Genomic DNA, 15,177 nt, shown 5'->3' on the forward strand with positions numbered 1-15,177 from the left:
ATGTGCAAGAGACATAAAGAGAGAGACTGTTTTAAGGACTATTAATTAGATTTGTAATACTGTTCATTTAGTTTTTCTCTAGTGCTGACATTTGTAATAACTTAGGGGGAGATGTAGTGTTTCTGTTGTGACGTGTCAGTCACATGATCACTGGTCTATTATGGGATGCGGTAAAAAACCGAAGCATGTGGTCGGAGAAATGGGAGCAGAAATAAATCTTGTTGTTGTTATTGTATAAGCTCTTTTGGTCTACTTGCGCCCGAACCACCACAGAAATGTTGCTATTTTTCTCGTAAATGTTTTGTAAAATTTACAGAGATTTTACGACATTTAAAGAAATCTTTGTAAAATGTCCACTTATCTCTGTAAAAAGGGCAGGAGAAAAAATCTCTGTAAAATCGAAAACATAAAATCTCCATATTATGTCTGTAAAATTTGAGTTAAAATAATATAAAATGTTACTAAAATCTACACAAATAAACTACACACAACGTCACACGGAAAATGAGCCCGCACTTCCTTCCATCTTAGTACTCGTGAAATGAATAATAATTATTGGTACGTACTAGCCACGGGTGCTCGCAAATTTTGGGAAATTACTGAACAAATTGAGATAAGCTTTCAATTCGTGCAAATCATGCTAACCAGAAAAAAAATATGTTTGTTTGATTCCGGGTCGAACACAGCCCGCAATAACCAATACGAACGCCTTCTTTACGCATACTTCAAGTTAAAGACAAAATTACGATCTGGATGATCTGGATGATCAGTCAATTCTAAATCTAAGGAGCAAATGTCAATAGGTGGGGATACTAATGGCTTCTGATGACGCCTTTGCTGGTCCACTGTACTTCTTGCCTCACTCACTAGGTGTCGGGACGCCCGCGTTCTGGGCTTGACCACTGGATGGAGAAGGTCTACAGTGCCCTATACACTTGTGGAAGTAGTAGAGCTGTCCACCTTGACGTTGTACCGGACCTGAGTGAAGAAACTTTCAGTAGAGGTTTCAAACGTTTCATTTGCAGACGAGGAATACCAAGATTGACCACTGGATGGTTGCTGAGGACAGTATGGGACGGCGTGGCTGTTGGAGTGGCAGCGGCGGCGAAAATTGAGGACTTTGCTGGAGAGCTTCTATAGGTCCTCCCTTCTGGTAACGATCCGAGCAGTGCTCGAAGAGTGGCGAGGGAAAGCCATGGAAGGTTTACAGAAATTTAAGGATAGGTTTACAATAAGTAATAGCTATGTTGCTAATGAACGAACTCAAAATGGACTCTGAACACGGTTGTTTGAGCTTTTATATGTAGACGTTCGTCTGCTGGTAAGCCAGTAGAAAAGGCTGTACTACTGAACAGCTTAATCCAAGCACGTGTAACATCTTCAACATGAATAGTGCTTTAATGCCTTGCACCAATGCTATGGCTCGTCATAATGCTCTGAAGGTAACAAAGCCCACCATGTTTTAGGTTTAGCTACAATAAAGCTTACAGTTTGCTGACCTTTGGAATACAACTGCTCAGTACTTCTTTTGAAAGCGATGCCGCCATGAACGGCTCATTGAGAACGTACATCACGCTCCTACTGGCATGACAGTAAAATCTCATTTTACTCAGTCTCTCTCCAAGTGCGTGCAAACTTTTTCCCTGTGAAAAGCAGTTTTTCTTCACAGTTTAATTGAAGAATTTGATAACCAAGCAAGGGAAAAAAATCCTGTGGTTTAATTGCTGCTTTCTTGACTTCGCTGTTTTCAGAGTGGTTGAAAAACTCTGTGCTGTGTTTACTTTCACCAACAAAACAAAAGGAATCATTCAAATTCAGTAACATGCAAAGGGTTGGCCCTGTATTCCACAGTCTAGCTGCCTGACCATCTTGGGGGAGCACAAATCATCTCTGAAAATGCATAACTTTGCAAAGCCATAACTTTCCAGACTTTCCCTGGGTAGTCCATCGATAAAATTGATAATCGATAACATTCAATAATAACTGATAAAACTTAGTCAATGATATCAAAAATCGTTAAAAAATCGATTACAGGATTCGTTGTGACTAATCGATAATTATCGATTTTTCACTTAGCGTTATCAATTTTATTGATAAATATCGAATTTATACATATCGAATTTATAGATTCTAGCAAAAGATACAAACAGGCAAAAAACCACTCATAACGACTTCCTCAAATGGTTGTCAAAATGAATAAAATGTGCTACGAGTTTTCTTAAGTCTCAAAAAAACAAACCAATAGTTGAATAATGACAAAAATTCAATGTGCAGAGAACGGCAATGATATTTACTGTCATCCTGTTCATACAGTGGAATCCCTATTTTTCAAACTTCCAAGAGAAACAAGAATTGGTTCGAAAAAACCAGCTAGTTAAAGAAATCAGGGTACATGTAGAATTTGTGTCTGACTGAGTGGAGGGAAATGATTTTAGTTCTAAGAATCGGGAGCTTTGGAAAATCACATAATATGAAAAATTACAATTCCGCTTTCCTCTCCCCCCCCTCCCCCCCTCCCCCCCCTCCCCCCCCCCCCGAGCCCTAAGAGTGAACTTCAAGACTTGAATGTATAGAACTGTGACTTCGTCAACCTCGTCCTCAGGACCTTCTCCACTTTTCAAAATGGCAGATGAGAGAATACCCTGGGCAAGGCTGAACTAACGCCCTTGCTGATTGGCCCTGAACAGGCTGAATGGTTTAAATACGTCCTAAAGAAATATGGCGAATGTGGCGAGGGGCTAAGCCACAATTAAGATTCCAAGAGGTTTAACGTAACCTGCACGTATGAACAATATCTCAGATATATCCAGGCTAAATAAAGATAAGACTATTCTAATATCACAACGTCTGAAATTATCAACTTCGAAATCAACAATTCAAATTCAAAAAAACAGGTTCAAGACTATGCTGCGTGTGTAATGTGTTTTAATTTGACCTCATCTGTTTATCGTCTTTTACAAGATTTTCAGTACGCCATTCCTCAACATTGCCGATAGTTAAACGATAACTATTTTGTAAAAAGACATGGAAATTGCATGCTCTATTTTTCTCCAGATTAGAGGAAATGGGTAATCCATAAACAAAGCTTTACAAGACAAAAGATTTGCCTGGCCAAATACCTAATCGGGTCAATCCAATCCTTGTTGTATTTTAAAATTTATAACATACTGACGGTATTGTAGGAAAACAATATTGATATAAAAAATTAAAAAATTAAAAAAAACAGTCGAGCAACCAGAGTAAAACATATTAAAGCTATTAAAACACTCTCTAGTTGAAAATTTAGCTTAAAACGAGCTTTTGGCTGCCAGCCTACATCCTTAAACGGATGACCAAAAAGATGCCAATCATTGAACATACAACGAAAAGTGTGAGATAATACAGAATAAAATTGCATATTTAAAGTGGCCACAACAAATGGGAATTTGGATAATTAAAAGATACTAATTTAAAAGAATAGCAGACCGTCTTGGTGGTGGTCTAGAATTATTGTCTGCTTCATTAGTCATGGCACTGTACCATGACTCGAGAGTTATTTTGCACACAATAATCACCTTTGTCAATTACTTAATTAGCATTTATTTATCAAAGCTGATTTGATGATGTTCAACCATGCATGGTTTGAAAACATTTAAAAGGAGAAATGTTGCAATGCTTGACATTTCTGATAAAATGTTCTTTTTTTCGTGTTTGGAACAAACTTTGTCTACGAGATTTCCTGCAATGACATTACTTGGAGTTATAAATTAAAGGAGAAACAAGCAAATGCCTCCAAAAAACTCTCAAGTCATGGTACACTGCCATGACGAATGAAGCAGACAATATTATTCTCGACCACTGCTTAGACAATTATGCAATTCTTTTAAATTTATTTAGTCTCTTTCTATTACCGGTATCCAAATTCCTTTTTGCTGTCACCACTTTAATTATGCATTTTTATTTTGTGTTATTTCGCACTTTTTGCTGTATATATTCATTCATTTGCATCTTTTTGATCATTTGTTAAGGCAGCCGAAAAGTCACTTCAACCTAAATTGATAACCAGAGAAAGTTTTAATAATAGTTTTAAAATATTGATATAGGCTTGAGATTGAATCCTTATCTAATGACGACAATTAACATTTACCTTGAACAGTATTTTCTGCCTCTTTCTCCTTAGACTTTAAGATCAATATGGTGTAATCTTGAAACAACCAGGTTGACAATGAGAATGCACCTACCAATAAAAGATGACGTTATTAATATTAATATAGTGTAAGGAAAATTAAATACAGTTTACTGTGATCCAAACTGAATATATTTCAGCACATGTTGTGTATGGTTCAATTTAATTTATTGACTCTAGCTATGTGGTATATGGTGTACAGGAAATGATGTGGAAGGACTCTTGTTGGAAATTGTTTGTTTGCCCGAGAAACTATTTACTCGCCGCGATCCAAGAAAAATTTTGATGTGTCGCTTTTTTCTATTTTTGAATGAACATTTTCGCACGGTTTATCGCGCCTTTGACTTCATGTAAGCCAGACGAGATTAAATATATATTATCTCAAAAGCCTCAATGTTATAAAAGAAATGGTAAGCGTGCAGTGTGTAACTATCGAGTTATGGATGCACTTGGGAGGATTGCTGAGCGCTCAAGAAGCTGGAGTCACTATCGCCTAGTGCGACTCTTACGCTTCTTTCATGCTTAGCAACCTCCTGCGTGCATCCATAACGCGATAGTTGCACGCTGCACGCTTACCATTTCTTAATTACTGAGCTTTTGTGAGTTATCTTAAATGAAAGACGTTCTAAACCATCTCAAGTTTGTTCAACTCTCTCTCTCTCTCTCTCTCTCTCTCTCTCTCTCTCTCTCTCTCTCTCTCTCTCTCTCTCTCTCTCTCTCTCTCTCTCTCTCTCTCTCTCTCACTCTCTCTCTCTCTCTCTCTCTCTCTCTCTCTCTCTCTCTCTCTCTCTCTCTCTTTCTCTCTTTTTTTTTCCAATTGTTTCTTCCAAACCTCGATAGCTTAATATATTATTTATATTATATTGGATTAATATATTATTTTCCAAGAAAAAATAACATTTATCGTAGTAATTTCAAGCTGACAGAAAAAGGGAGTGTGTTAGCGGGTGTTGTCAATCTAAATGCTTAAGGCAAGTAAGAGGCTCACTCATGCGGCTGATAATGAAGTTCTTGATTCTAAGGATTGGATTTGGGGTGGGCAATTTAAAAAAAAAAAAATCCTGCACAGCAAAAACTGTTAAGGGGAGCCATGGGGAAGAAATCCAGCAAGTGCTTTTTGCTCCCCAGGTCCTTTGTTTGACCTTGAAAATTGTGCACAAGCTATTGCCACCAAAAAAACTCACGCAAAACCAAAAGGTGAAAAACAAATTTTATGCTCCAGAAAATTGCCTAACCTCGATCCCCCAGCCCCCCTTCCCCCTCAAAAAATTTCTGGTCTGTTCCTTAGCTTTGGCAATTCACTTTGCAACGAAGAAGGAAACTGTGAAGAGTTCCAAGGTATCGAGCGAATCTGCATCAAATGGAATAAAGAGACTCTTCGAACGTTTGCTTAAGGCGTTTATCCTTCGATATTCAATGTCAATGCAGATCAGCTTACAAGGATAAGATTAGTAAATTTATGCAAATTCTACTCATATAGAAACCTTCAAATCTTCCACAGGTTCACACTCTTTTAAAGTCTTTAAATGGTGACAAAAAAATCACCTAACCGATAAGTATAGGCAAATATGCAGTCATTGCAAAAAAAAAAAAAGGCTTTATTTCTTAACTTTGTTACACGTTTATAGCAATACCTATCATCGATAACCGGCTGCAAATTCAAAATAATGTGAATTTACATTATTGATGCTCGAAGCATGTAAGTCTTTACCAAAAACATTTAATGCGATATGATAAAACAATTGGTAATGGCCGGGATAGGCTGCTGAAAAACTGACATTTCCCTATTCATAAATAGGCCTACAACCAACGGCACGCTTTCATCATCGCAAACTGTAAACTAAACCAGTTTTCTTTTTAATGCGGAATATTTCATTAAATGTTTATGTATAAAACAACGTTTAAACATTTGGCCGATGGGCTGATCCAGGAGTTTAAAGTGATTTAGTTGTTGAGTTATTTTCTGCCACTGCGGGCTTTGCTTCCATTATTAATTTATCTTATCAATAATTAAAGAATTTTCTTCGCTTCAAACCTGGTTTCATTAAGAGGCACAAGTAAGGGCAATTTGTAAGTCCAAAGAGACAAAATGTTGACGTAAGTAAACTGTGTTAATGGACTGTCCTGTTTTCACACAGTAATGGGAAGGAAAAGATAAAGAAAAAAAATCCTTTTATCCTTGCACAGGCCGGCGTAGCTAGTGCTCCTGGCCGCGGGAGAATTTCGACAAGAGCAGAGGAGTCACAAAGTCGCTTGCTTATGCTTGCCTTAAGCCCGACCTCACGGTAAGGTAAGTGCTCTTGTTTTAGAGCGCGTCTCTGAGTCTGTTCGCAGGTTTTGAAAATAAAGCCTAAATGCATTATTTGCTTTTTACTTCGCGGTCTGCTGACGGTGGTTTTTTTTTTTTTTTTTTTTTGCCATACACTCTTTTCTATATAAGAACATTGTCTTTTTTCGGCCGAAGCTAAATATATTCTTATTTTTCCGCCGATTGTAGGCTGAAAATATTCTTGTGAATATTCTTAGATCATAGCGTATGACACTTCTGTTTTTGAATATATTTGGTGTCACGATGGTGTTAAAGTAATTTTGGAGCCGGCCTGCAAGTATTTAAGCCCGATATAACGCACATAACTTCTTACCAAAATGTTGTTAGTATCGAACATACGGCTGGTGTTGTTTTTGTCGCTTTTTAGCTAGTTTTGATGTTTAGAGAAAGGAAGAATTTTATACGGTTTAGTTGAAAGCATATAATTGTACTGTATTTACAAATTTTCAACACACAAATTTATAGTCTTTCCAAAATCCCAGCCTGGGGTTTATTCCTAAGATATTCTTAAAATTTCGCGAATTTTAGCTTAGATATTCTTATAAAATATGTTCTTATACAAAAAAGAAAGAGTGTAATGCTAGTAAATACTCGCGTCTGATGACATAAAATCGTAAAAGGAAAAATGTATTGAAAATATTTGGCACGCCACTTCCTAAGAATTATACCAGTCTACTGATTTGCGTGTTGGTGAGTCCATTTTGGTAGAGTAAAATAAAGGCAGTGATAAGTTCTTAATCTAAGGCACAAATTTTTAAAAGGCAGAAGTAATGTGTTTTAATTAAATTCTGTTTAATTCCTGATGTATACTCAATTGGGTGCAACTAGATTAAAGCAAAACGCTTATTGGTTAAAGGTAATGATGAATTTATCAACTAAAAGTGAACTGTTTCCCTTCCGAATGCGTTAAAATTATTCCGAAGCAATAGTGACAATGAATATTAACAGTTTATAACAAAAGAAAAAAAACGGTTTCGGACTTTACCATTGCAGGTATGAAGCCAGAGTGTTTTCAATGTTCACCGCGCAAATATTTATCTCGTGGAGGAAATCCCAATGTCGGGTGTAGTCTGATTTGTATTTCTCCTTGTTTGGTGTATTTGAGGTTGCCGGACAAGCCGGCAGTAATTGATCACGGCAATGCCCGTGTGACATAAATTTGTGTAAAGATCCACACAATGCGGAACACGTAATCGCAAAGGAATGTAGCTGTGGCGGGGTAATGGCTTTGAACTGCGATTTAAGAACTTAATGTGCTTAATTCCAAATGGTATTTTAAACAGCGACATTGTATATAAGTGACTTTCTTGCCAGTCTTAACGCACGAGCGTATTTTTGACCAACAGAGGCGTAATAAATATACGTATTTTTGGCACAACTGAACAAAAATGGCAAAGATATATAAAGACGAGAGCTATGTTATATTTCTGCAGGGACACGATGGACGAAAGGTAAAAAAAAAATGTCGTATTGAAGGAGATTCTACAATGTTTAAGAATATTCGGCAAAATAATTCGATAAGGCTTTTCGGCACGGAAAAAGACAGGATGTTATAAGGGTTGCTCAAGCAGGAAGTCAGACTTTTTAATGTAAAGATAGTAAAACTAGACGACCTAATTTTCATTACTAACAATTACTAACTTTACATTACTAACTGGGCGTTCACTGAATAGATCAGAATTAAAAGTAAAGCTGTGTCCCTTCCACCACCCCCACTCCACCTTCCCTGTGATTCAGCCTTTCGTCAAGCTGTTCCCAGCAGTAAATTGACCTTCCTTTCAAGATTAATGCAATTCGGCTGCTGTATGTATGATGTGGTGTAATGGTTAGGGAAAAAAAAATAGCAATAGTAAGAATAAGAATTGAGTGAAATTAAAATACTCAGGTTGGTGCACATGCAATACATACACTAATTCGGTAATTTAATGCATGATTGATAACACATCAATTAACGACAAAATCTTTTCGACGAACGCAAACTAAATACATTTAAGGTACCTGCTCATCGACTAAGGAAGAAAGAGTAAGTTTTTTGTATGTGTTTTCTTTGGTTTTGTTTTTGTTTTTGTTTTGTTTTTTTGTTTTTGTTTTTCTTCTTTCTTTCTTTATTATTTAGCCTTAAGCTAAATCCACTAAAGGGAAGCGAGGAAAATAAACATTAGGACTCATCAAAAACCTTGACAGACCATTTTAATTTGATCGCAGACACCTAAACTAACACTCTGATTAAGATAAAGTGGTTGCCACACACTGCTGTTTTCACCATGAAAAAGTGCAATAGAGCGTTAAGATAAATATTTTTTTTCTGTTTTCGGCTTCCTTCCTTTAATTTAATATTCATATCTGTCCCTTTTTATAGCCTGCAATTGTGAAATGCGAGCGCTCAAGACCTGTGATAGCTTGCAGTGTTGTTGAAAACAGGGGAGTATATGGAAGTTGTTGCATTATTTTATAACGCTGTTAGAAATTTAGAAATAAATGACGTTAACTTTTCTGCTCTAGCAACAATAACATTTAGGAGCTTTGTTAGCCTCGTGTTTAAAAGCTTTTAAATTATTTGGTTTACCACATTACCCATTTGTCTCTCTAGATATTTCCATTTTTGTTGTGTTACGATTTTTTGTGGATTTCTTTTGTTCAGGAATTGTCCACTCCAGTACAGCCTCTCGGGTATATTTTTGTGCCACGAGAACTGCCTTAGAAACTGTCTAAAGTTGCACTTAATCCTACAAATTTTTAGAGTATTAGTTTGTATTCTTAACCTTTGCCGTGATTCTTTTATTTGGGGCTTTAAAGGTGTGGTACAGGACTATAATAAAACAAAACTATTGAGCCACCGATACAAAGATCACGGTGACTCGTGGTCCACTATATGAGAAAATGGCTCTCTCGATGTTATTTACCTTGAAGACTATATTTATTACTGAGTGTGAATGAAAAGTGAAAAACGTACCTTAATTCTCCTTTTCAACGAAGACAAATTGATATGGAAGTGGCGCTAACAAGAGTGGTGATGTTAGCAACTCACAGCCATTCTTACAATCATTTCGGCGGAGGCGTCATATTTGTTTATGCTAATTTTGTCTACCACAAATTGCATTTAGTTTTCAAGGAAATGTTGTTTCTCGTCGAGCACACAGCAAGATTTTTGAATATCATGCGTTTAGATATTTTCCTGCTATTTAAACCCTTCAACTTTTGCTTAGAAACATCGATATTTAAACCAGCCCTCCATACTACATGATTCTCCATGTTAGTTCGACTCTTCGAATTTCATGTCAGTATTTACTGACATGTCACCAAAGTCGCTCATCAGTCATAATGATAAGCGTAAGCTCTTCAGTAAATCAGCGAAAATATACTTAGGAAATAAATGGTTTGACGTAGGTCTTATCTGTTCTCCAATAATCTCTTCCTTAATGGAATATTTAAATAATTTATTTTAGGGAAAACCTTAACAAACGAGGAAGTTAAACGGGCTTACATTAAATTCAATTCACGCAATCATATGATTACAAGAACTGCATGAAACAAGTGCCATTTCTTTTCTGGTTCACGCGGTGGTGGATTTTATTTCATCCGTAGCCATTTTGATGCCAGTTTTTTCTTGGTCGAGTAAACTGATATCAGGACACTCGATGTTTATCAAAAGCACGAAAAATGTCAAAAAAAAAGAAAGATTAGTTAGAGAACAGCTTCAGTTCGCTTTTGCGCCATTGTTTCTAATATGGAGCAATTGAAATGCCTAAATCAACTAAAAGAAGAAACGCAGAATTGAGTGAACTGCTTTTACCACAGGAAGTGTTATCCTAGCTAAGTGCTACAGTTCGTAACTTGCCCTTTTATCTTCCTTAAAGTTGCTATACGGAAAAGGTATCAAGATGTTAGACAGAAATGAGTGAATTGCTTTTACCACACGAAATGCTATCCTACCTAACTACTCCAGTTTGCCATATCTTCTTTTTGATCTTGCTTAAAAGTGTTATTGGAGAAACTACTAACTACTGTACTTAGTTTTCTTGTAAAAAGTGGTCACAGACAATGATAAGAATTGGCAATTGACAACAACCTAGGCAGAAGAAAGAACTGGCCATTTTTTTCTTTTCTTTCACAAGAGACTGGTTTTAAAGATAAATTTGCTTCAGACTTACAATGTACTGATATCAAGTTGCACTGTCGCTCAAATGGCTCTACATAAGAAAATGCAGAGAAAGAATGACTTAATTCGCAGAGCCTCTTGTAGCTAGACTTCCTCTGGTTCCGAAATTAAGCGCTCAAATACAGCCGAGGCTAACAAAAAAGCTACAGAAAGTAAGAAAAAAGAAAAGATAGGGATCACAGCGTAACAAAATAAAATTCTCGTACCTCCAATCAGCTTGTTCGAGATGATTGAACAGGCATCAAGCCAATACTTTAGGAAAATCTAGCTCCAAGTGTGGTGTACGATGATAAAAGCGATAAATGATGTTACAAAGACCTGATTATTTTAAAAACTTCATTTCTTACAATAAAGCTTGACTCTCGCAAACGCAAATTTGATTTTTTGAAACACAAACTGCATTCAGTAAAACGGAAATTTGATTGTTAGAAGCGTAAACTTTAGACGCATACTTGATTCTTGGAAATACAAACTTAGGTTTTTCAAATGCATGGGAAGAACAGCTGTTCTGGTGATTCCTTGACGGGCAAACTTGATTCTTTGCTGAAACGCAAACATGGCTCTTTTACGCGCAGATCTGTTTCTGTTAAGCCCATGGGAAAAACAGCTGTGTGCAACCTTAAAAAGCAAATCTTTACGCTCACCGACTCGTCCAATCACCAAAGGTAAGCCCCAACAGAATGGCTTATTTCATGTGGGCGACTATATCAGAATACCCGGCTGTTTCTAGTAGGCTATGCCTGTTATTATTGCTATGTTCCGTGACGATAACCAGTAGCTTTCTAGGCTCTTAATTCCATTTCCTTTCAGACGTTTTTTTTTTTTTTTTTCCTTTTTTTTTCTACTTTGGCTGTTCGTTTGATATTAAATGCATAGTGAAATGTCTCAAGAGGCGCGAACGTCTAAACATAGATGGTAGCCATCAGCTAGTAGTCAATTCGTAATGCAACTAACCTGAATCAATACCACAACGGCACATTATTAGCATTCTTAGTACTATTTTCCATCAGGATTCTGTTTTACTCATTTTTGAAGTTTATTGCTTCTTTTAAGTCTTTCGAGGTTTCTTGCTTTCTCATGGACATTTGCAGTCAAATATTTGAAACTCGTCGCAACTACGAGTTCCCTTCGCTAATAAAATTCAATATTTGTTAATTAGCCATGCTTTAAACGAGCAAGGGACTGGGTAAGAATATTTAGAATCGACACCTCTCACTCTGAACCATACAACACTCTCATTAATCACAGCTTTTCAAAAGTCTACTGCAATTTTTTTTTATTTGCACCAAAAATACAGACATTTGGTAAGCGTACCAACGTTTGAATGTTCTTTTAGATCACAGGCTCAGTCTTTCAAATTAATCTATTTCCAATATTCATACCCAGTCCCTTGCTCGTTTAGAACATTTCTAATTAAATTCCAGCAAAGAATCGACAAGGGGTAGCCGAGTGGAGTCACAGACTGCTTTGACAGTGTTATGACGAAATTTATCATCAATATCTTCAACAGCAGAGCTGTATGAACCCGGAATCGGCAAACTCTATCAATTGCTGGGAATTGCCTTGATATTTAACTCGATGGAAAACTGCATCGAGGGGAAGGAGAAAACGGGACCGTTTTTATCATTATTTCCAAAATTCCCTTACAGAGCTGTTTTCCACTGAGCGTAGATATAGTAAGACCGAAATCAAACCAACTACTTACCAATTAGACTACTCAGTCAATCTCGAACCGTAGTAAAACCAGAACCAAAACCAAAACTAAAGATATTGTTTCATTACCATTCGACACTCTGAATGAATGAACCGTTCTGTTGTCTTTTTCTTTAAATTAGTTTCGGCCGTCAATCGAAAACCGCTCTAAGCCGTAATATCAATTACTACTAGCTCCTCCTAGTAAGACGCTAACTGTCCTGTGGTTTAAGCGATTATGAGAACGAACAGCACCAGAAAGTTTATTTACCGGTAATTGAACGTAAGCGGAGAATCAGGAGAGCTTTATAGGCAGCGTTCACGGTAAGCTGGAAAAGTTTTAAAACGCCGCTTTATTTCTACGGTTAGCTAGGCCTACCGTCTACACTAATCTGTCACGAAAACGAAGCTTTTCGCTGAACGCTCTTCAAAAAGGAGGAATTTGAAAACGCCGGCTTTTCGTTTTCGGACCTTTCCGAAAACAATGGCGTCACGATAATCCTGTGACTGAATTTTCCACAAACGCAAAACCAAAATGGCCGGTAACTGTTTCGTTTTTAAATTCCTCAGACGTAGTGTGGCCGGAAAATATTTGATGCGCGATTTTCAGAGTAAATTTTCCGCGCTTTCAACTTCCTCCGGCGTAGTGTGGACGGAGCCTTAAGATTAACAGTACAGCTCGACAGACGGTCGCCTTCATAATAAAGCGTTAATAAAAAGATGTTATTAAAATGCGAACAGTTTGCGGTAATTGATATCAGATCGGCTAGCTTTGTTATCTTTTATAAAAAGTCTGATTTCTTGTAAAACGAGTTAATTATAACATCTTGTTTTACTGTGCCGAGAAGAAAGTGAAATATTAAGGCGGAGTTTTTAGTATTGTTTTAACAATACTAAAAATCTTCTTCACTAAGTAGAAAAAATGTATGATTTAACAAATTAAAGACATTTTTCTTTTCACCTTCAATCATCGTGTCTCTGCAGCTAATATTATGAAGCGCCCTCTTTACACCTTAGCCATTTGTGTTTGTGCACCCAAGTTCTACCGACACATTTCCAAGTTCTCAAGCTTGCCAAGTCCGCATAGCTATATTTATTACCCCGCTGTTTTTCACGAATAAACGTCAATTCCATGGCTGCCAAGAAGGTGGCTTACTATATAAACAATGTCGATCTTTATAGAATTCTAGTGCGAAAGAAGTTAGTTCTTATAATAGCAGTTCAAAGCCGTATCGCCGCCATTACTCGTCCGGTTCCTTTACAAGCAGTGCAGATATTTTGTGGATCTTACTCAGCGCCAATAGAAGGATGTCAGACGAGCATTTTCGTAAATCAATTCTATTTATGCAATCTCGGCAACCTTAAAATACACTAATATATATATACAAATTAATGTAAATCAGATTACACACAAAATTCATGGCCAGCCATCAGTAGGTTTAGTTTGCGCAGTGAACGCTGAAAACACTGCGTTGCCGAAAAAAAAAAGAAAAAAAAAAAGAACCTTTAAAGGTAAAGTTCTCAATCTTAATTTTGTTTTATTTTTTAAAAGTCATTATGCAATTTTTTGCCTCAATAAGAGAGCATTTGTTTTAAACTTTTATAATTCTTTATTACCTTTTTGTCGATTAAAGTTCTAATTTAGTCACACCTTCGTGAGTGTTTATCAAAAACAGTAAAGTTAATGTTATCTTATCTACGTTTCGAAAACTGGGTTTCAATTCAGAACCGACTTTTAATTATGACGTAAGGTTCTTTGAGCGTAAGTTCACTGCCTTATATCGACTTTATGTTATACTTTTACAAACCACACGATGGATTTGAACTTCATATCTTATATTAGAAGACGAAACACATTTCGAATGAAACATCATACATCGTCAATTGTACAAGAATGATATGTTATACTTTTACAACGATCCTCAACCCACGAAGCTCGAAAACTTAAATTACCGAGGTTCGAGTCGCGTCCCATTCGAATTTCGAGTCTATTTGAGTACCATCTGTAACTTGCTTTGAAGTCATGTTAGATATAAGTAAAACTGAGTTGTGAGATATACGTGCCAGCGCACTGACGATTTATAATGGTAATTGAACTGAGTGGAGTGCAATTTGGTCTGAAATCATACGCGTGATTTCAAAATCGAACGAGCGCGCAGCGCGAGTTCGATTTGAAATCACAAGTATGATTTCAGATCAAAATTGCACGACATGAAGTTCAATTGCCACTTTATTAGATCCATTTTGAAATCGCACAATTTTATCGCCTTAATTTTTAGACTTTTGGTGTATTGTTCCAGTAGCCGGTTTGTTTAAAAAAAAAGCGGAACCGGAAACGTCTTTACGTCTTATTTAGTATGCAAAACGATGTCATGTGACGAAAACTCATCCGAGCATGACAAAGAAACAAGCGGTTTTGAAGTCAGAACGAAAATAGTCTGCTTCAGGTATAAAAGTTCAATTCTCGTCGGTTGAATCAATGATGGAAGGTCTTTCTTTCTTCTGTGGTTGAGGCTGAGACTTTTCATTGTCTTTGGAGAAGGAATTTGAAGGTGCATCCTGCGTAATTCTGCGATGGATTTCTTTTGAGTTGTGAAACTCCCTCGAGTGCACGATGCCCAGTGGATGGTACGTTTTTTTTCTTTCATACCGTTTAATGGCATGATTTTAAGGGAGTCCAGCTCGTTATCATCTCCGTTTCTTTTTGTGACCTCGACGAAGGACTCAATACTCAGGATCTTGTCAAGTTCTTGCGGCGCCATTTGTTTCAAGATATTTCCAAGATGGCGGGACTAACACCAGCTTCGTAAGATATTCATTCATTCACTGTTT

This window comes from Orbicella faveolata, unplaced genomic scaffold (assembly GCF_042242905.1).
Source record: "Orbicella faveolata isolate gen_17 unplaced genomic scaffold, um_ofav_v1 contig_48, whole genome shotgun sequence".
Taxonomy (NCBI): Eukaryota; Metazoa; Cnidaria; class Anthozoa; order Scleractinia; family Merulinidae; genus Orbicella; species Orbicella faveolata.